Source organism: Bactrocera dorsalis, chromosome 5, assembly GCF_023373825.1.
Source record: "Bactrocera dorsalis isolate Fly_Bdor chromosome 5, ASM2337382v1, whole genome shotgun sequence".
NCBI lineage: Eukaryota > Metazoa > Arthropoda > Insecta > Diptera > Tephritidae > Bactrocera > Bactrocera dorsalis.
This window is the reverse complement of record NC_064307.1, coordinates 64816430-64841037: the sequence shown is the minus strand read 5'-3', so window position 1 is coordinate 64841037 and position 24608 is coordinate 64816430. Positions and strand designations below refer to the sequence as shown.

At 36.4% G+C, this 24608-nt stretch overlaps 1 protein-coding gene across 1 annotated transcript in view; it reads left to right on the top strand.

Annotated features, from left to right (window-relative positions):
* Positions 1 to 24608, top strand: part of LOC105227887 (cysteine-rich motor neuron 1 protein) — a 232519-nt gene that overhangs the window by 55023 nt on the left and 152888 nt on the right. The window contains exon 2 of the mRNA XM_049457836.1: positions 11482 to 11600. The gene's annotated coding sequence lies outside the window, so the exon portion shown is untranslated. The remainder of the gene's footprint in view (positions 1 to 11481; positions 11601 to 24608) is intronic.

Genomic DNA, 24608 nt, shown 5'->3' with positions numbered 1-24608 from the left:
TCCCGTGCGATCGATCTTGGACCAAAGGCTTTTGCAACAGCACATGTACCGATGTTGTGCGCGCGCTGGCTAAGCTACCGCGAGGTACAGCTATCTAGTAGGTGAACATTCTACTTATAGCGGTTCCTTTCCTTTCTATTTCATCAGCTTTACAATTTCTTGCGATTCCGCAGTGCCCTGACAGCCATACCCATATTAGTCTTATTTCAAAGACACTAGATGCTGTAGATAGCGAGTTTAGGCACTCCTTGATCAACCCTGAACGCACTGTTAATGAGTTTCGCTGTCCTGCTATCTGATTGGATGGTCACTTCTTTGAAACAGTGTTCATTCTGGAATTGCAAATCTATTGAGTAAGAAAATGTATGTATCTTGCGTCTGATTATGATAGTACACGAAGTCATCAGTAGAGCTCTTACAACAACGGCAAATTTTGTCCGGAATATTACCTTTCCTTCCTGAGTAGAGTGAGAAAGAGGTGAGTTAGACAAGAACAACGGAATAAGCATCTATACAAAAGTGTACAAACTAGATTATCGAGAGGGAAATGCTGTCTTTTCAGCAAAATTATATACCAGAATTGAACCTCATTATCTCGGTGACATTTGGTTTTAACAAGACGGCGCCACTTCCCACACATCGCACCAGTCAATGGATTTATTAAGAGAACTCATCGACACATCGGGTATGCTTCTAGCAGTCCAGACGCTGAACCCAATCGGCCGATACTGCCGAATTTCACGTTCGATATTCGTAAAAAGTTCGACAATCGTCGCTGGCTGGTTGGCATAGACCATAGATTTGACTTAGCCCCATAGAAAATAGTTTAACGGCGTCAAATCGCACGACAAAGGCGGCCAATTGACTGGGCCATTTCTTGAGGTATTATCATTGAGCGGTAACAATTCCCATTCACGGTAACTTGACGGTCTTAATCATCATGGAAGAAGTACGGCCCAATGGCGTCGCCGGCCCATAAACTGCACTAAACCGCAATTTTTTTGGGATGCAATGGTAACTCATGGAGTCTTTTTCTTTTGGTAGAAAATTTTAATAATTTCTATTTGTTGTTGAATCGTATATCTTTAAAATCTTTAAATATATCGTTTATCTAACCGATTGACCATTAATACCAATCTCATACTTGCCACGCACAATAAAACCAACATCGCTTGAGTCACCCTATACCCTATATACCCAACAGCCATGTCACAATTAAATTACACTATTTGTTCAGCTTATTAAAAGTATTAACACGAAAAGTGCAAACGTTTATAAAAACTCACGTCCGAGTGTTGGCTAACCGAAGCAGACACGCAATCCACTCTAGACACCTACCACACGCCTGCAAGCCGCAATGGCATGCGGGTGCCCGGCAAAGAGCGCACAATTTAAACGAAATAATTAAAATTATAATTAATTTCAATGCAAATATGTATATATAGTACATATGATGCAGACTAAATAAAGATAAAAAATAAATATATTTGCCAGCGCTGAAAATGGAATGTGGCACGTAGCTCATTTCATTTATGGACGGATTTGTGGATTTTTGTCTATTTTATGAATAAATAGCGGAATTTGTAAACATGCAATTTGATGAGTAGGCGAGTTCTAAGCAAATAATGATATAGAAACGTTAATGAGGAAAATGTGTAAATCATTTTTGTTTTAATTTATTTCAAATTTTGAAAGCTCATAACGTGGGAGTAGCAAAGCTCTAAAGAGAATGTTGAGGGAATGGTCAAAATTTCGTTTATTGTGCGCTTGAGACACAACGTAGCTAGGAGGTTAAGCATGGATATCATATATTTTTTTAAAATATCTCGTCTTCCGTTTGACTTTGCTCTGAAATAGTCTTAAACATTTTCCTAAAATTACAAGGCTGTGTCGGTTATCCAGCTGCACGCTAAGATCGTTCGATCTAAATTTTTCTGAAATTCTCTAGTGGAAGGAGGTCTGTCAGCAGAAACTTAACCTTGGAAGCTCTCTCTCATAGTCAGTCATCAAAAAGTAATGAATTTAGGATCAGATATGCTCAAAAGAATTATTTCGATGTATCGAGATTACAACTGAAAAGCTCTCAAGAATGATTCTCACCACAGTATAGTGAAAAGATCTTTATCCACGAAAATACCCTCCATACTAGTTTTGTGAATGTTCTTGTAATTGAAAATAATGTTGATATACATTGTGGAGTTTTAGTTGTTCTTCGTTGGTATTGTTTAAGCTTTTTAAGCAGTAGCAGTCCATAAATTTCAGTATGATAAACATTTTAGCTTACAAAGCTGAGTATAGTTATACTTGTATTACCCATTGGGTTCTTGATGTACTCGTATACCTCGATGAAAATATTTTGAGCCTTTGAGCTTTTAAAGGTTTGCAACTTTACAAGCTGCACATTATCATTCTTCACACATATTTTTGCTCCATGGTTTTCTATCAATTTTGAACTTTTGTATTTCCGAATATCGCAGAGTATTCCTCCATATTTTTTCGATTTGATCTATTCTGTTTTATTTCATCTGCAAAGATGAATAGAACTGGCTAAAAACTTAATTATTCATTCCTTCTATATAACATTTGATATTAAGGATTTTATTGGCGCAGTTTTATTTCAAAGAATTTGGAGCTTTTGAGATTCTTAAGTTTCCAATATCGAATATTCGTTTGAATTAATCTTTTAGTGTTACAAAGCTTAGACGAATTAAGAGTAAACTGAACAGTATTCATTTATAAATATTTATAGTTATTAGGTTTATGGTTTTACAAGGATTTTCATAAAGTTTGGAACGCGAGAGCTTTCGAGCTTTCAAAGCTTTACTGTTACTATAAACATTATTCGTTTCTATATGGTTGTTAGGCTCGTGGTTTAACATGGCTTCTCAAAAAGTTTGAAAGGCGAGAGATTTTGAGCTTTCAAAGTTTAGCTTCAGAAGCTTTTTTAATATTTTGTCAGAACAGACTTTAGAAAGCATATATTTAGGTTCTAAAATTTACAGATCTTAAAATTTTATTTAAATTGAACTTTAAGACTTACAAAGCTTAGTTGAATTTAGAGTAAAGTAAATAGTATACGTTTCTTTAGAAATGTTAGGTTCATGGTTTTACAAAGCTTTTCATAAAATGTGAAAAGCGGGAGCTTTTAAGCTCTCAAGGCAGTGCCAGTCTTAAAAGCTTAGCTTGTGGAGCTTTCTTGATCTTTTATCAGCAGAGCTTTTAGAAAAATTTTAATTCTGATACAAAAATTTACTAATCTCAAAAATTCGTTTAAATAAATTATTTAGTCGGAGAGGTCCTTACCGATCTTGACGCAGCTTTTAGCATTGCTCAACGTCAGTCTACACAGTCGTATTAGTTTTGCGTGAATATCAGATTCAGACATAGCACACAATACGCTCGATAGAACCTTGTATGCGATTTGAGGAGGCTTGTCTCACGCTAGTGGTTCTTCGCCGCTGTGTTTTAATAGCTCGGCCGGTAATCTATCGGCTCGCACCGCTTTTTTGTTCTTCAGACGGTTAATTGCTATTCCAACTTCTTCATGGTCGGGCAATGGAATGCCTGCTCCAACGTCATCGATTGGGTTCCTTATCTCCTGGTGTTGCTTTCACTGCCATTCAGCAGACTGGAGAAGTGTTCCCTCTGTAATTTCAGTATGCTCTTGGTCACTAGATCTGCCCTGCGGGTTCTTCAAGAGTATGCTCCGGTCTTGAAACCTTCTGTTAAGTCGCATCTTTCCGTAGATTTTTCGAGCATTTCGGCCTCTCTCTTTTTTGTTTGAAATACGCTTCGCTCCCATCATCAAACTCGACGTAGTGCCATTAAATTTATTACCTACAAGCCAGCACTCAATATTTCAATCGCTCTTGCACTTGGTATTACTACATATTTTGGTTTTTGCTGCTCGGCAGTCTACCTTAAAGCATATTATTTTCAAATATAAATTTAATTTGCACACTACATAATTCAATCAAGCCACCAACGCATCAAAGCCATTAATAATGTTCTGCCAACTATGCACTATGCGCTTACATATGTATTTGTGTATGTGTCTGTGTATTGGTATTATGTGGTGATGTCCTGCGTACAACCACAATTACAAAGACTTGTGGGCCCGTGAGCCAACCGCTGCAACTAACCAATAAATTATGCAACAGCAACATGCACCTGAGCTGCCAAACTAATGCAGCAAACACATACATAGACACACGCACACAGTAGTACATAACTTTGTGGAGAAGAGGATAGCAGTGCATACTATGCTGGGAAGTGCATGGCAGTCTACTAGTTGTCGTTGCATGCAAAATATATAGAAATTTATAAATCTAAAGCGATGCCTGGTAGCAAATATATATGCAAAGCTTGTTGCATTCACAATTTATATGCACCGAGTAACTGGTGAATTTCAAAAATGTAAATGCAAACTAAAAAAATTTCGACATGCAAACCAAAAATTCATCGTTAAAACTAAACAGGGACAGGTAAACTGGAGACCAGGCGACTGCATACGAGTGCAGGCGACTCGCACTCTGCCATAGCTGCATGTAGTTAAGCGCTTGCTTTTGGCATTTCCCAACTTAAATCGATGTCGCTGCAGCGTACATATACTTGTAAGTGCCCTAAACACACACACGCACACATATATAAATAAATTTTGTCTCTAAGCTCCATTGCATAAGCGCACTTTCCCCGTTTTTGTATGATATATGACACAAATGCTGTCTGGCAGCGCTCACATTTTGCGTTCGACGGTCATCATATTTCATTGTGAGCTGTTGCCAACCGCATTGCTGTGCGCCAAAAAGTATGCTTCACATTTATAAAATATGCACTAGCATTCACTCTCTCATGGCAGTTCACAGTATTTTCATGGTTCAGGGTTGGCATGCTACTTTAAGCCAGCAAATATGTTTCGGTTGCTGTGTGAGTTTGAGTTTTAGTGCGTTGGAATCATTAAAAGGTATTAGGGGTATGCTGGGTTATAGGCTATGCGCTGGATTTTGCACTGTAAGTGGATTAGAAATTGTGGCATGCTCATGCTGGTTAAACTTGCAGCTGAAAGAGCTTAAAATAACGGTACCTTTTCATTTTGAGTTGTTGATAAAATCTGAAAAGTTTATAATTTTATAGCTCCAAATAGTTTTATTGGTCTTATAGGTAGTAAAGAAAATCTTAAAGTATTTTGCGTGTTCCGAGCTTGTTAGCACAAACCATCGTGAGATCAAATGAGTTACTAAGATTATATTTCGTTAGATTTTATTTTAGGAACCTCTATTAGACTTTAACAAATAACATCGGCCACGTCTTGTTTTAGACGACACAGTAAATTGGCGGAGGCCGTCTTCGCATGTTGAAAGTTTGTCTGGAGGATTCGCAACCTTCAGACGATCCTAGTCTCCTCAAACAGCTGCTCGAGACTAAGCACGGAGTCGCCAATTAACGAGCCGCATCCCGAACTCGCTAGATCTGAAAGACTCGGGTCACTCCACCTGTCATATTCACCGCATCTAAGCGCCAATAGCTTAGGCATCCATCCCGAGTATCCTAAGGACTTCGCATTTAGCAGAATCTGCGCTTGCCGATATGGTTCCTCGGTTGTCTCGAGCTTTATTACCCTTCAGTCATGCATGGGTAGTGGTTGGTTGCAGTATCTGAGGATTTATCCGGAGAGGAAGGTTCAGCTGGCAGTCAGACGAGAGCCCTAGGGCGTAGCAGAGGGTCCGCTTCGTCAACAGCCTCCAACCTGGCTCCCTTCAAAACCTGTCCCACCCGAAAGACCTTATGAAGGACAGTCGATCGCTCATCGGCACGTCTAATGAGCTTATGAAGCTCGGCACTTTCACATCTTGGGAGTAGCCCAGAGTGCCCCCCGTCACTATCTTCCATTCCGCGCGGGAGAGTTCACCATCCTCCCTGCTGCGGTCTTACACGTCTAACTCTATTGAGCTATCATTTTTACCGATTTTACTAAAGGTTAGCGCAATCCGCGTTTGCAGTCTGCAGGAAGGCTTATCCCACATGCGACCTTTTTCGCTTGACCGCTGGTTTAGTTTTAGTTACGTCCGGTCAGCAGCCTATTGGCTTCCTCGAGTGTACTAGCATGCTGCTCAGACACCTGACCAGAATGCTTATCACCGTAGTGTTTCGACTGCGTCCCTGATAGTTTGGATCACTGCGGCGCGGAACCTACTTCTAGCGGCATACCGAAGATATGAGAGTGGGACGTAGTTGCTGGAGAAGTGCTTTCGCGGAGGTTTGGAAATTAGGTGGAAAGTGTGGAGGCAGTCTTCTGTTAGGAGCTCGCTATCAACTCCTGTTTCAGACTGCCAGACAATTTTACTTAGTCGGGGCTCTCTATCAACTTTTGTTTCAGACTGCCGGACCACAGCAGTGTTTTTCAAGCAGAAGTGACAGTCGCCAAAATATCAGCAGATATTCTTCTTCGAAGTGCGGCTTCTTTTATGGAGTCCGATAGCAGAGGTGCTACAACACTTGAGCTCGCTGACAGTGTCGAGGAGTTCATTTATTTTGAGCCACCAGAAATATCTCTGCCATCTACAGGAATAGCCTTGTCTAAGGTTTTGTTAGACCGTTAATACAATATATTTATATACTAAACCTACCTAAGTCAGTCTTAATAGAGGTTTCCGCAATTAATTTTAGCCTTTTAATCTTCCTCAATTCGCCTTATATTTTTGCACCAGAGTTCATAAAGAAGCAATTATTTACATCTGATTATACCAACTAACTGCCTACGCAACAGAGTATTCCTTATCTGCAGGTGCAGTAAAATTACTCGCAAACAATACAAAAGACAGCTCACAGCTCGGCGCAAGGACTTCTCAGACATTTTACCTTTTCTTTCAATTTCTTGCCAACAATTCAGCTGTATTCAGCTGTCAGCGTATTGTTGTCATTCCGACCGCCTGCCAACTTTGCTGGCTGTCCAACTCGCATCTCGGTGCATTGCTATGGAAATGTGTGAGCAGTAAAATTTAATAAGAAAAGCTTGTTAGAAGACAATATGTATACATGTATGCGTGAGACTGAGTTCTACTATCTCCGTGCTGCAGTTGTCCACCCACGCACGGACCAAGGCCGCCAGTCATTCAAGCATTCATTGCACTCATCACAACTTTGCTCGGTGCGACTGCAATGGCATTTGAAATGCTTAAATATTTTTTATCGTCATAAATGCAGTGTTGCGCATTGTTTTCAGTTTTTGCCGTTTCCTGAAACTTCTACGTCCGAGGAGCTGTTTTGACTCGCCTACTTGTATGAGTAGTTCATGCAATACTCATACTTAGTATTCTTTATGCGCTGCAAGTCCAACTACTCTTCTAAAGATTTTATCTTTTTTGGCACTTTCATTTCATTTTCGCCTACTTCGTCACGACTCCAATGACAATCGTCGTCGTCTGCCTGACATTTCAAGTTGTTATCTATTGTTTTTCCACGAGGCTTTTGTCGGTCGGCTTTCACAGCACCCAGTCGTAAATATGTATGTATGTAGTTAACCGTAAAATTTCTATAGCCTTGTTTGCAGACAAAAGGATACCATACCTGAGGTAATAAATTTTCGTCTAACTAGCATACATAAGTAGTTAAAGAAATTTTAATGGTTTATAAGATAACAATACAAAGGTCTAAGCCAGGCGACCCAAATGCTAAAGAGTAACTATGGTAGAGGTGAGATAAAGTGTGCGTTAGACAATTGAAACTATTGGAGGAAAATGTGTGGCTCTTTTTGATTTTTAAGCCATTTTGTGACAGCCTGAAATCTTCTACCAAGGCACTTCTTTGAAACAAAGCACAAATATACAGATTTCACTGCTGACGGCTATTAAAAACGGAAAAATGTGCTGTTTTTTGTGGCATTGCCAAAGGTTTGCTTTTTTCCAGAACAGAAGAATTGTGTGCCTTATCTGATTAGATTTTTAGTCTACATTTAAGAGTTGTCATAGATAAATGGGCTAAAATATTTGGCGCCGAGTTGCATGCTATGAATATCACAGTTTTTAATTCTGTAGTGGATTCTAGATACGAAAGTAAGCGATACGTGCTGTCATACCAGTTTTTAAGTTTTATACCAGTTTTTGGTACAATTGTGAAAATGAATTTTCTTATACAACTTGCTTTATTTTTAACGTTTTTTTGTTTATACCAGTTTATGAATTTTATACCAGTCATATTTCGAATTATTGTGCTATAACTAGCTGGTAAATATGGCAATAATGGTTTCGAATTTAGTGCCAGAGAATTTTTGTTATAAATACCCAATGTTCTTAATATACCAGTTTTTGATACAAATATATTATTTACCACTTAATGATTTTTATACCAGTTGTTTTTGCAAATTATAAATATGGCAATAAGGCTTATGAGGAGAGTGTATATGTTTAGAAAATGTGGTATAAATGTTATTGTAGCTCAATGTATTTGGTTATACCAGTTTTTGTGATTTATGCTAGTTGTTGGCAAAAACATCTGTATAAATTTGTGTAAAGGCTTGCTAGTTCGTTTGTACCAGTTTACTAATTTTATACCAGTTCTTGTTGCGAATTATTACGTTGTATCGGCTGGTTTACTAGACACATTTTAATTTTTTATACGAGTTAACGTTACGAATATCTAATTAAACTGGTATAACCCTTGATTTTGAAACCTGATTTTACCAGTGTACCAAATTTAAGCCAGTTGTTACGAATATCTACTTAGTGTGGTGCAACTGGCAGCTTTACTAAACGTTTTCTATTCAAAATTTACTTGTTTATACCAGTTTATGTGATTTACAATGCAAAAGCATTTATTTATACTAGCTTAATTGATTTTTTAGTGATTATGGCAGTTGGTATTACAAATAGTTGAATTAAATTATATGGCGACTCTAATTTTTATACAAGTTTATATGACTTATACCAGTTGAGACGAAAATCTAATAGAAGTGCTATAACTAAATTTATATGTCTATGATATACATATGTATATTTTGATACCAGTTTATGTAATTTATACCAATTACTTGTACTGCTTAATTGGATATTCATACCACTTATTCTTACGAATATGTAATTAAACTTATGTACGCATTTTTTATGCAATCCTCTTTCATTTATACCAGTTTAAGTGATTTTTTGTAATTTATGCCAGTTAGTGTTTCAAGTGTTTAAATAAAGTAGTATAAAGGCTTGCTATTCAGTTTAAAAATTTATACCAGTTTATAAGACTTATACCAGCTGTGACGGAAATCTAATAGAGGTGCTATAACTTTTTCAGTGTGTTCGAAATTTTATACCAGTTTATAAGACTTATACCAGTTGTGACAAAAATCTAATCAAAGTGCCATAAATGTGTCTTTATGCCTTTAATATATTTTTTTATACCAGTTTATTTTTTTTATACCAATATTTGTTCGATTCGCTTACTTGACTTCACTTCCGTGGTACAGTTATTCGTTATTCCACCTCTTATTTATTATTCTACGCATAACTCTGCTATGAAGAACACGCACACACCATCTCAATCTTCAACATTCTTACTTTTGTTGCATTTTCCTTTTTAGTTGCATTTGTGTACCTTTTCATTAAGCCTTTGTAGCTTTTAAGTGTATTGCGTTCCGCCGCTTGTATCACAATTCGCCTGATTTACCACCTCTTTTACTTTTTTTAGCACCACCTGTATACCTACGCGGTGTACCGTTAGCGCTACGTGCCTAGACGTGACAAATAGCAAGCCACACGACAGCGCTGAACTGCCACGACGAAATTGCTATAAGCTGCAACAATGCGTGCGTGCGAGCATTCCTGTTGCACGCAACTACTTTGCAAATTGTAAGTTGCAGTTTATTACAAGCGAATTGAAATTTCATTAGAATTGAAGTGCTTAGCATGCTGGCAACAACGCGGAACTAGACAGTGTTGTATTAGTGGCAAAGCGTAATGAAATTGATTTTATATATATACATATATACCAATCCCATTGTGACTTTTACTAAGCTGCTTAGATTGGTATTCAGTACTTTGAGCGGTTATTTAAGCCGTATATAGTCATTGACCAAATAGCCACGTCTTCAAACAGTGACTCTTCTTTGTATATTACTTCAAAATGGAGAATAAACTGAGAATGATTGAAGATTGGAATTGCTAAATAGCTTTTTCTTTATTCAGAAGTCTAGTCATCCTAGGTGACAGTCCTTGGTCGGAAATAATACGCATCCGTTCCGATTTCGTTGACCCGACTGTCGTGGGAACGGAGATAATGGTCGTCGCTGCTGGCAGCATCACGGCTTGACACCTGAACGATTTCCTAGAGCAAGTCTTAGTGGTGCGAGCAGGTAGCGCCTAGCTAAAGCAGGCATATATTCGTACTATTCATGGTAATATGCTTGGCATAAGCGATAGTGGTAGATGACCCCTGAAAATAAAACTCAGCAAGCTGGTCGATAAGGTAGATAAGCGGGCTTAGATATCAGGCCAAACATCAGTGGGAGAAGTGGCTTCCACCATTGGCAGGCACAGTGAGTTTACTTGCAGAGAGACTTGCTTGAGACTTCGAACACGTCAACACTACTTAAGAGGAAGCTTTGTTATGCTCTTCGGAGGTTGGTAAAGGTGCTATGTCGCCAACAATGATCAAGCCGATGGCAAAACCCAGTAAGGAGGGGTTGAAAGCAAAATCGGCTCATAAAGCGGTTGTGAAAGTCCATGAAAGATTTAGCTCCAAATTCAACCGAACGAAGGAGGAAGAGGAATGGCATTGGCTTCAACAAAAATGGGAAATTCCGAGCGAGCGCAGCGACCGGAACTCACATCCATGGATTCGAGACTCGCAAACCGTATCGAGGAGGGGGTAAACTTCAACGTGCAGGACGGCAGCGGCGGCCAGAGATATTGCCAAGATTCATTTAATATTGGCAATCATTGACCGAAGCAACTCGTCGGTGGTTGAAACTAACTCAATGGGGTCAGTATTCTTAACTGTAGGGACCACTCCTCACTATCGTGGGCAATGGAAGTGATTGCGATGATTCAAGGCCCGTGGGAGGGCACCCTTTTTTGTCTGCTTAGGTTGACCGAGCGCGATATTTTTTTTCAAACTACCGTTCATTAATGAATGGAAATTATGAACACAATTTTGTGCCAGAAAATATCTCACTCCTAACTCCTTTGCATAAATTGCAAAAATATACTTTTTGCAGCTTAGTCAAGTGCAGCCAAGCACATTTTCATATAATTTTTTGTCATAAAACTCATTTGTATGCATGACTAATAGAGTTTCCATACATTATAACTATATATGGATGTCATATTAAGTCTGCCCGCACATTTCACTCAAACATTTACAAATATACTCACACACACACTCGCACTCTATATTATGAAAAACACATGTAAATTACTTCTGCAAAAGTTAGCTTACACGCTTCTGCTTTAGATATTTTCAAAATTTAATTATATGCATATAAATCTTATTTTACAGTTGCAACTACTAATACAAATACACAAATATATGCAGCATTTTCGGCATTCATATGTGACGACGACAGCCGACAGCAAGCGAGAAATGCGCTTGCCAAATGAGACTGTAGGCGGAAAGAGGTAAGTACACATGCAAATTTTGATATACTATATATAAACGCATGAATGTTTATAATGGTAGTTATATAGCATTCTATATAAATATATTTCAATATGCAGCTGCGTAAGCCTTGCGACTTAGTCGCTCTGGAGTTGAATGGCTCCTTTTAGTTGGTTGGCTGACTGGTTGGTTGGTTAGCCGGTTTGGGTTTCTGCTTGGCGTAATATGAAATTCACATTTAATTATGAAATTTTCATATATTTTATGAATGTTAAATACCGTAAAATTCCGGTTGCTTATAATAAAATGTATTTCAAGGTATTTGCGCCTGTGCACTGATTTATGGAGAAGTTTTAGTTTAATATGAGTTGTGAAGGATTTGAGCAAAAATATAAATGCTAGCAATTTATTGAGGGAAAGTTTAAGTAATAATTTGAATTAAATATTTTTAAAATTTTTGGCTATTACCATAATCTCCTTTAGTATGAGTGTGTTAAAGCAATAGTTTCGAAAAATTAAATTGTTCTTCAGATAAGATGAGGAAAATAAAATGAATATGAACAAGTAAGAAATAGGCTTCCTACTCAAAACCAATGAAATATCCTGAGGTTCATAAAGTTTGTACTTTACGTGTTTAGGCCAAGTTCTCAGGCAATTGTAATACTCAATTTTATTAAAATAGCATAAGTATTTGCAGCTAAAAGTTGATCAATTTCAAGATTCCCTACTTTTTATTAAAGAAAAACACAGAAACTTCAAATTTGATGTGAAATGTTTTTGAATCATTCCAAAGAACATTATTTGTCATTTATTTTTTGAAGATTATCTATTTCAAATGTTGGCCACTTCTACGTCTCAGATAGTCCATCCGTCCAGTCCAGTCCAGTTTTCGATGAGCATTACGACTGGTAATTGAAGAATTGGCGAATGACACATGGGATGTTTTTTTCCAAAGTCTGAATCGAAGCGGGATTTTCCGTATAGACTTTTAACTTTACATACCTCCATAGGAAAACGTCTAACAGTCAGTGTGACAACACAGGATCTTGGTGGCCAATCGACTGGCAAGTTATATACAGTATATCATAAAGTCTACTGGAAATTCGAAAATATTTCTATTAGGTATATGGAGCTAAGAAAATTATTGAACCAATGCAACTCTTACTATTATTAAGTCACAATTTTTTTCGAAAGAATTAATATTTTCGATAAAAAGCCACGTTTAGAACTTTGAGGCAGATATTCGGTATTTGGGGACTTTAATAGTTTTGGTCCGATTTGGAGACTTTTAAGTCATAAGTTGGCCCACTTTAAGTGCACTATGCGTTCAAAGTTTTATCCGAATTCATTCATTAGTGCTTGATTTGCATTTTGGCATGTGAAAGTTGGAATTTAATGTATGTGGTTTCGACCCAAAAGACGAAAGTTTAATTTCATTTATTTTTTTTTTTTGTTTGCGACTCGACTACAGCGAAGTCAAAAACCACTAAACGAAGTTTTTATCACACTTTTGGTTTTATGGGTTTATGACTTGGCTGTAGTGAAGTCAAACACCAAAAACTCAAGTTTCTATTGAAACTATAACTGTGCTATATGGAAAGTGGGCGTTGTTGCGATCCGATTTCGTTTGTTTTCGCGCAAGAATATAGGCATGTCAATGTAACATAATATACCAAAATTTGGTCGTTTTCGTTTGACCAAGTTCTGAGTTATGGCTTTTCAACGAAATATGGGCAATGCCACGACCATCGTTCATTTGTGACCTCGACTGCTAAAACTCCTCTTTTATCATTCCAGGTGTATGTTAATGTCTTTAGACTAACAGGTCAAGTGAAAAGGTCCCGGGCTACCATAGTAATTTTTTTTTTCTGGAAAATTCGTATTTTTTATTCAACATACTTAGTTCGATTCAATGGTCATACACTGCTTATAATGACACTCCAATTTTTCGATAGCATGTTTTGCTACAATTTGTCTGTCTTTTGGTTCAAAATAGGCTTCGATGATGAACTCTTCAATCAACGAAAATTTTTTCCCAGCGTGCATTCCCTTAAGGATTATTTAACCACTAACCACTCCCCGTATTCACCTGATATGGCACCGTGCGACTTTTTGCTTTTCGGAATTTAGAATTAACTAAAAATCATTTGGATATATGATCATCATCGTCATCTAGTGTCTGGCCGGATACTCTTCAATTGACATATATAGCTCCCTCATTTTTTGAGATATTTATCTTAGAATTTGTACACGTTCTTTTCTCACCAATTAACTTCTCATTTGTCGGAACCGCTGATATCGGACCACTATAGCATATAGCTGTCATACAAAGTGATCGATTAAAATCGTCTCCTCGTATTGCCAACTTTTTTATATGACGAGATATCTTCATGAATTTCGGCATGGCTATTCATTTCAGACAATCTTACAATCTACGTAGATATTGTTCAGATCGGATCACTATAGCATATAGCTGTCATATAAACCGACCTATCAAAATCAGGTGCTTGTATGAAAAACTTTTTTATTTGACAAAATATCTTTACAAAATTTGGCACGGATTACTGCTTAAGACAACGCTATCATATCCGAAGAAATTATCGAGATCGGACTACTATAGCATATAGCTGCCATACAAACCGACAGATAAAAATTAAGTTCTTGTACTAAAAAATTGTTTATTAGACAAAATATTTTAACTGAATTTAGCAGAACATTGCCGAAAACAAATAAAGTTAACGTTTTTTCTCATTTCTACATTAAATTCCATATATAGTATAGTAATGCATGACCTGAGGGAGCCTAACACAAGCTCATAATTATGCATTTTTGCATAACTATTTCATTATACAAGCGAAACTATTTTTGGAAATTTCCACATGTATGTGTGAGTCATTATAAGTTTTATTTACATAAGTGTTAGACAGAATGTAACTAAAATTGAGGAAATTTCATGAATATTCATTAAATTTGCACACATTTATACACCCACATCACTGTTAGATACTTACATACTTATATGTATATACATAGGTATAGTGAAATTGCGCAAAAATTATGCAAGCATCAAATAAACTCACCAGCCAGCCACGTTACATCGTTATGCATAACTGGAGATATATGTATTTTGACTCCCGATAGACTAGCATATATATTAATAGTTAATGAAGTTACACCTACACTAATACATTGCTTCCTATACATAAATATTTGCATGGAATAATTTAGTTAAAGCAAAATGTTGCTAATTTGATATTTGAGCACTTGTGTACGTGTATAGATGCTTACGAGTATAAATATTTCAATGTGCCTTGAGCATTATCATACAAGCACATACTTACATGTACATATACATAATTTATGAATGGCAGCCTCGTAGCTATGATGAGCGCGTCATTAGCGCCGAGGCTTACAATTTCCATAACACCATAGTTACCTATGTATACAATTTACTCTTGTACTTGTTGTCCTTTGCATATTTGTTTATACAAATATATGAGTCTTGATTATATGGTGACAAAGGTACATATATATAGTAGATACCCGTATTTGTAGATAAGTATGAAAAAGAACGTCTTTATGCTCTCGAAACCAATAGTCACCTCGTTTTACCCAACTCTATGCCTTCACACATATAATCCGTTTCACCTCTACAACCTACCTATGTACAACCAAAATTATGTTTAAGTACATAAATGGCAGAAATGGAAATTTTAAGATCATCATCTCTGAGAAGACTTACCATTGCAATGACTTTTAGATATATCTTATTTTGGTCTCGACACCTTCTACCTACAACCGAATATTGTATTAGTCGAAAAGGTCACTAATTTTTAGTTGCGCAGCATTTTAACACTATTTCCTAGTCCAAAATTGTGAAGAAAAATGTTTTAATTTATTTTTGAAAATTTTTGAAACCATTTTCGAAATGTTTTTTTTTTTGTTTCAAATGTTCTTGTTCAGAACTATACCAGCTTCAAAGGTTTCATTTGGTATTAGCTCTGTGTTTTTATGAAATTTGCATATAATGATCCTTTTCTGTAACTTTGTGTTTATGAGTTCCCCTTTATTGCGCCTGTGAAGTAAGCAATCCCCTAGAAATTAAGTCTTTATAATTTGGTATAATATGATATACAAATTTATGAAAGCAGGATTTATAAAAAAAAATTATTGGTTGGTTGTTAGGTCACGGAAGATCAACTAGACGCCTACCAACCAAGCACCGCATCCAACCTTTAATATTAATAATTTTATTTTGTATTCCCCTGAAGGCGATCTCCTGAATTGCTGGCATTTTACGTTCAACGACATCACTCAAGTTTGCTCTGCTTCAAGCAACTTTTGAAGAAGCCAAAAGTTCTTTAGTCTTGAAACCAGATTGTATGCTTTTTCGTTGTTTTCTGTGCTATATCTAATAGTCTCTGATACATGTTTTCTTTAAGTCTCATCAAAAGACTATTATCGCTGTCTTTTTGTAAAATCTTAAGCACTAAAATGTGGTTTGACTTGATTGCCGCTTGTAAATTAGGACGTAATTTCGAAATGAAAGTAGAAATTTGAGTTTTATTTGATATTGTGGGTTACCGTCTCGACTACAGAGAAGGCAAAAACCATAAAATAGTTCGATTTGATATTAGGGGTTTGCGTCTCGACTATAGTGAAGTCAAAAACCACAATACAGTGAACCATCAGTGAAAGTTTTTATTTTTTAGGGGTAGTTTTCCAAAAGTATGCTATGATTGCGCTTGCCAGTTAGAAAATAGACTTACTTAGAACTTTATATTACAACTGTGCTTTCGACCTGAAAGTCAGATTTGAGTTATATTTAGCTTTATGGGTTTGCGACTTGGCTAAAGTGAAGTCAAACACTATAAAACTAAACTTATATCATTACAGTCTACTCACTTGCCATTTGTGTCCTTTAGAGAATTATTCCTTAGATATATATTATTGGTATTAAATTACATAAAATGGAAATTTTATACTGTCGAGAAGTAGTAAGTAAGTTTGAGGCAAATACTATCTGTTGGTATCATGTGAAAATCATACAAATTGAGAGAGGCGAGCTTCGGTGTGATTTCTTGAGTAGGCACTTTATTGTTGAGTGGGATAGGAGTGAGGTGTACAGGAACACAAGAATAAGTCTTTAGACGGCTGTGTCCGCACTAGGTAATCGAAAGGGACGTGGTGACTTTCCATTAAAATAGGATATCAGAATCCCATTTCGACGTCTGGAGTCGCCGTGACTTCCAAACGAAGATGGCAACTACTAAAGAAAGCCTTTCTGTTCTAATAAAATTTAAGCTCACAATAAGATATATAATAAACATACTCGTATATATGGAGAGCCAAGCGGCTTTGATTGGATTCCAATAAAAAGGGAGTATGTATGGTTCTGGATACCTCACATGCCGACTATTCTCTCTCTTCATATAATACTCTTTTTATTTATGAAATTCATCAGGAGCACAGAGCAGACTGAATGGATTTTAGTCTCGCCTACCTACCTACCTACTCTTTGTGAAGCTCCCTTTAGATTAGTTGTGGCAATAGTAACCAATTTGGACGGTTTATTCTGTATCCAAGGCTTTGGCAGTGGATATCATAGATCTGGTTTTTTTTTTCTGTCGTTTAGTTAATTCACTTATGTTGGTCTAAAGGCACTAACGTTTTTATAGAACTATAGGTAGACAATACTCTCACAAACGGATGCTTTTTTTAAATTGGTGGACCTTTTTTTGTATCTTCAGAAGCCAAACCCTCCACTATAATAGCTTATAACTGACTACTTATACAACCCCTGCCATATATCCATAGTCATATAACTTCGACTTCGACTTCGACTTCAACTTCCACTAGCCCATTAACTAGTTCGTAAACAGAGAAATATTTATATGCTCAGCTAACTCTATATTCCTCTTATGAACTCAGAATTGTAAAAGCTTACTTGTGTTTTCTTATTTTATTTTTTAATCTTTTTAATAAAAATTTTCCCATACCGAATATAGCAGAAAGTTAGTGTTTGCTATTGCCATGTACCTGCCACCTGCTACATGCCACAAACATCAATGTTATGATATGGTGGCACTCACGTTTTATGCACTCCACCAACGAAACTCATTTTGTTTTTATTTGTTTTGAATTTCAATTTATGCAATGAGCGACAACGCACCTTTCCTCACTCCCTTCCCTACACAGTTCGTCGACCATTTCACGCGCAACGTAAACCTTGCATTCCCCGCCATATGTTAGTGGCTGTAGTTGTTTTTGCATTAATTTCGAAAACTTCAAAAAACTACACACTACATACACAACATATCGGTGTGCCAGGTGGCTTGTCATACTGTCGCTTTTTAACCAGGCGCGAGCGCTCGTAATACCTGACGGCTGTCTCGCAAGTTTCCAAAATGTTTATATGAGGCGTGGGTGTGACTATTTGCTGAGGGAGTGTGGGCCGTTAGTTGTCATATCTAATGGTATGACTGAACTAAACTAGTGTAATAGTGTAGTGGCATTTAGTTCGGTACTAACTAGTCTGAAAAGCACTTATTTCCAAGTAGTGTTAGCTTCAGATCGTAAGAATAATTTTGGGAGAGGATCATCGTTTCTCAAACTTTTTGTTTTTTTTTTTCAAATGCGAGTGGTCGTGGGCTTATCATTCCAAATTCCAAATTCGCAGTGAAAGTCGGTTCAAAGAACCTCTTCTCAATTTTTTTAGAAGAAATATATGTGCTGGTTTGTTCTTTATTATTTGTCTAAATATAAAGCTTTTCCTCAATGTCTTGTTTAGTAGCTTCCTTCTTGAAACATCTGTGCTTCCAATATTGAAAATCTTTCCTCTTCAATACGAATTTATCGATTAGATCTTCATTGGAGATCATGTGATATTTTTTTTTAAATTCGAGTATATGCTTTGGCAGGTTATATTTGACTATTGGTAGAGTAGTTCTCTGGTCTTAACTCTCTTTTGAAAGCCTTTTCGTGAAACACATAAAATCCGACCTGACCCCTCTTGGTAAAATATACATAGTAGAATCCACTGCAACTGTGTGGGAAAGTGGGGCTATGTTTGTTTTCGATTTTGATATACTCGATGTAATTCTATATAGTCTCTACTCTTACTCAGCCATTTTTATTTATGGATTCATTGAGTAAACTGTCTATTTGATAAAACTCAGAAGGATCCTTTACCCTAGGACGTAAAGATGGTATCAATAATTCTATTTGGAGCGATGGATAACGTATCTTATTGGTATGTGGAGATTTTTTTTTAACGGGAATGGGGGCCCCTTGCTAGAGAAAATCTCAACTGAAGTGGTTTTTGAGATGGCATATAAGGTCTATAAAAATTCTTAGATAACCTATGAATGGACAGATCAAATAAATGAGGAAAATATTTAGAAAGGAAAGGATAGGATAATGTTGAAAAGGAAGGAAAATGAATCATTAGAAAAAGAATAAGATAGGATCGCACAGGATAAGATAAGATAGAATAAGATATGATAGGACAGGATAGGTAAGGACAGGACAGGTAAGGACAGGACAGGACATGAAAGGATTAGAAAGGAACGGGTAGGAAAGAAAAGAAAGGAATAGGATAGGAGGGCATAGGATAGGATATGATGAAATAGGATAGGTAAAGAAAGGATATAAAAAGACAGGAAGGATAGATAAGAACAGGATATGATAGGGTAGAATATGACAGGGTAGGATAAGATAAGATATGATTGGATGGGAAAGAATAAGATAGGCGAGGATGTGATAGGGTAGAGTAAGTAAGGATAAGGTTGGTTAGGATAGGATAGGAAAGAAAGGAATACGACAGAAAAGAATAACATAGGAAACGATAGGATAGGTTAGGTAAGGATATAATAAAATAAGATAAGATAAGATAGGGTAGAGAAGGACTGGATATGATAGGATAGGAGAGGGGACGGTAGAACAGGGTAGAATAAGATAGGGTTGGATAGGATAAAAGAAGACATAATAGAGTAGAATAAGATAGGATGGGATTGGATAGGATAGCATAATACAGGATAGGATAAGACAGCATAGCATAGGGAAGAAAGGAAAGGAATAAGATAGGATAGGGTAGGTTAAGATTGGAAAGAATAGAATACAAAAGGATGGTTTAGGATAGCATATAATTAGATAGGATGGGTAAGGACAGAATATGATTTGATATGGATAGGGGAGGATGTAATAAGATTCCATCGGATGAGATAAGATACAAAAGGACCGGATCGAATAGGAAAGCAAGCACCAAATACCTATTTATGTGCTAACGCCAATCTTGCCAATCGCACTCTCTGTGTCTATAATTGTGAAAAATACGCATCTCTATTTCCTGTATTCCACACTCACCCACACATACACATTCGCATTTATACACTAATTTGCCTTGCGCTTTTTAAACACATTCCGTTGTCGCTGCAGTGCCGTCTTTTTGCAATGTTTCTATATTTTTGCAGTTCTGCCAGCGCATTTCCATTTTCATATGCAAAACTACACGCCTTCCTATACACTCCTCTCACTTTTCGAAATACATAATATCTACCTTCCACACATTGACTGTAGTTACTTGGTAAAATATTTCGCATGCTGCAGCGTATAAATATAATAAGCAAATATTTTTACACGCATTTCCGCTCACGCACGCACACATCCACAGCCACTTATTCGCTTACACACACCGTTACTTACAGTAAATTAGAGTTGAGTGTAACGTCATGCAGTTCCGTCGCTTCTACGCTGCTATTTGCGTAAGTACTTAGTTGCGTATGAAATTATGCTAAATGAGTTTTGTATTTCGAACAATAATTAAATGAGCTGCAATTTGCCAAGCTCTACTTAGCTCGAGGGATGTACTAAGGACATGCGTAGAGAAGGTATAGAAAAACATTAAATCAAAATTATTAGTTAAAATAAAGACTGCTGCTGTGTATGGGATAGAGAAATAAATTTAATATTGTATATAAGTAAGTGTATATAACAGAGTTGCCAGATACTTCGAAGCTTTTTAAAAAATTGTTTTATATCCATTATAATCTATTGTTGGCTTAGTATATTTTTTGAATGAATTTTACTTTATTTTGACGGTATATCTTCTAAGGCTTCTAAAATTTTCTATTAGTCGCAGTGACCTTTATGTGATCTAATAATTTTGCCGTAGAAAGTTATGAGAGCGCTACTTTTGAACGCTTTTACAAAGCTTTTTTTTAATTTAGTGTAGTACTAATCTGAAATTTTGTTCTATTACAAATCCCACTAGATACTCTAAGTTAACTGCAGCCTCTTTTAATAAACTTCAGCACTTATAAGAACATTTTGATGTATCCTAGTCTCCAAATAAGCTTCTCGAAATGATCTTTTCGTGGAATAAGTGCTGATTCGTTGGAACTTTTTATCCTTAAATAGCATATTTGTGCGACAAAGGACCAAGACTGTGTAAACTTTTACCGACATTATCGGTTCAAAAGGTCACTTTCGATTTTCATTAGTTTGTCTATCTTAAAACAGCATTTCTCTGGTTTGGTCTTTTTTCAATTTTTTTTTCATCATCAGTGCTTAACCCAAAGTCCACCTTTGATTCACTATAGTTTGCAAATTTGTGCTTAGATTGATAGGTTTCCTAGGTGTAAGTGAGCGAAACCCCGGTGATTGAAGTTCCTTTGATTATGCTAATGATAAAATATCACATCACCATCTGTACAATTTCACCTGATCGTATCACAAAGCTTTGCACCAAATTTCGTGACCTCTCTTTTCATGGCATCACATCAAACTTGAACACATTACGTTATCAGATTACATTGACAGTCATATGTATGATGCCTCCTTATATCATGTGATCTGATCATTCAACATTTGTTACTTTTGACTTGATCACATCACCAAGCTTCGCACCATATCGCATGACACCTCGTTTTATGTCATAACATCAAGCTTCAGATCATACCAACATGATGTCACATGGATTTTTTTTTCTTATGATGTCACATGGTTTATGTTTTTATCATATGATGTCACATGATGTCACATGGTTTATGTTTTTATAATATGATGTCACATGGTTTATGTTTTTATCATATGATATCACATGATGTCACATGGTTTATGTTTTTATCATATGATGTCACATGAATTATGATATATGATGATCACTGCGATCAGATCACATCGACATATTGTTTATCATGTCTATTGACATATATTTTTGTCATTCGTCAGATCGTCATTTTTTCCATGTCATCTTAAATGACACACATTTTCTTATCGCATAACCTTTTTTCAAATTCAATCAAAGTTCATAACTCGAAAATCTCGTTTTCCTCACATTTCCAATTGTGCTCGTGATAAAGTCACAGCAAGAAGGTTCTATATCACAATACGTCACATCTTCATCACAATCATGACTTATATGTGTCTGTACCATTATTATGGCATTACGTGACATATGACATCACCATGATACCTCAGTACAAGCATCACACCAAATCATATGACGTCACGGTTATATTACGTGACATCACATTAAAACACGTAACATCGCAATAAGCCGTGATGCTTCATAGAATTACAGAAAACCTCATAATATAACTTTTAATAACAATTCCTCAATTCCAATATATCACAATACATCACATGATGTCATGTTAACTCAAGAAATAGATTATATGAGATACCTACTGTCATATTATTCAAAAATAGATCTTATAACTAAGCAATACATTCATTCTATCACAACACACATCAGTTGAAGTGATATTATGACACATCTCGTCATATTAAGACACATACGATGCATCACATCACCAATCACATTCAACGCCATTCATTTATTCTCTCTAATAAATTCTTGTTTACAGAACATAATGCAACAAACTTAGTTCTAACAGCTCAGCAAGCAATGTGTGCTTTTGGCAATTTTCGAAATAGCAAACTACATATGTACATACATATATATGTATATATGTATATGTGCGTAAGAATACAAGCATGCCATTATACCAATTACAGCTTACCTCACCACACAGATTTGCAGGCACATCAATCACACCGACACTGCCAGATCATTACCTCGATGACAGCACACAAATCACACCTCATGTCACATCTTACATATACGCATATTTCCAAATCAAATATTTCCTTACACAAAATGCAAGTGAAAATAATTTGGACAATTTTTAATTAAAATCAGGCACATTTAGGCAAATCTCAAACATTTTTGTACACAAAATATTTATGCACATTTCATTTAGGCAAGAATTTGACTTTCCTACAGATTAAATTCACTTACAGCTCAAATAACATTTTTACGACACGCAAGCACATAAAAGCACACACACACACATACATCTATGGACTGATGTTACATGCATGCATGTATGCAAATGAAATTCCAAAACGTCACTGCAAAATCCAATTAAAGCTCTGCTTATTTGTTTAGAAATAAGCTACCCGGCAATAAAATGTTGGTGCGCCAGAAAGTATGCAAAGCTTTGCATTTTTTAAATAACCTCAAATAAAGCAAGCAGCAAAGGTAGAGTTAATGGAAATGCCTGCACAAATACAGTGAATCAACAGCATACATGCATGTATGTATGTGTCAAATGAATGCGAGTTTGTATGTGCGCCTGTCAAACCACCTAAATACCAACAGCAATTCACGCTAACAGCAGCAATGCTGTCGTTTGTGGGCGGCTGTGTATTATAAGAGATTTTTGAAAATGATTTGCTCTGCTTTTTTGCTGTTGCATAACCTTGCTTCTGGAGCTGAGCCTAAATGTATGCGAAAATTTATTATACAATATACGTCCGCCGAAATGTATGCTTGACGCTTGGTTTAGGGTACACGTGCAGCAAGCGGCAGGCATTTGCAGCTGCTGACAAGCAACAAGCCAAAAAGCAATGAGAAAAATTGAGCTTGTCAACATTTTGTAATTTTAATAAATTTTTACCAGCGCTGCCGGGCGTTGTAGGCGACCTAAACATGTGGTTAAAGATAATAAGCGCAGCAACAAATAATTTCGAGACAGCAATAACAGTTGGTTGGCTACAAGGTAACCAGCAACATTGTAAAATATAATATCGAAAATGAAACCAAATGAGCAAAAGTTGACTTTTTAGTGTTTCGGCTGATGACAAGCAAGCGCTGACTGTTGTTGTTGTTGTTATGTGACAAGCTGCGCTCGCAATCTGTGAAAAGTATTTACATGTACACACTTATTACGTTTATGCCTAACGAGCATTTGCTATTCAAAAAGAAATTTTGTTGCATAATTTGTGGCGCTCTGCCTGACATTTTCGTACTCACGCACTAATCTAGTGATATTAGTATCGGTTTGGCACAGTTGTTACGCAATGTTGTAACCAAAGTTGAAATTACGCATATTTACGCTGATATAACTACAACTAACGGTACATTAGTGACTTATACATACTTTGTTTTCAACGAGCTCGTGTCTACACCTGATAGATGTTAGACAAATGATGACAATAATGCCATGTTTTTACAACAGGCTTATTACTTACTAAAAAATAGAATGAAATGGCATTGTTGGCAGCAATTTATGAAAATCCACAACAATACAACAACAATACAACAACAAGTACACAACATATTTTTGTAGCATTTTGGCAAAATAAAGTTTTGCATTTTATTAAATAGCAGACATAACATACAGTTGGCTGATTATACAAGGTGACTCATGTGTAGAGGTTCATCACCTCTTTAAAACTGATATTTTTGAAATCTAATAGCACCTTTCCTTTACTTTCCATACTGGCTCAAATAGCGAAGCCAATAACGTCGTACCCCTCTGCTTTCCACTGTTCATATCTATCATATTCGCTTCTAAATCGCAGTGGGGAAGAACTCAATATTATCTTCTCTTGACGATTTCGTCGAAATCAAGCAAGCTTGAATATCTTTATTATCCTAAAGGTATGCTTTGTTTTCCGGATTCGTCGGTCAGACTAATTCGACTAACCTAAATCGGCTTTTAGGCACAGAGTTCTATAGA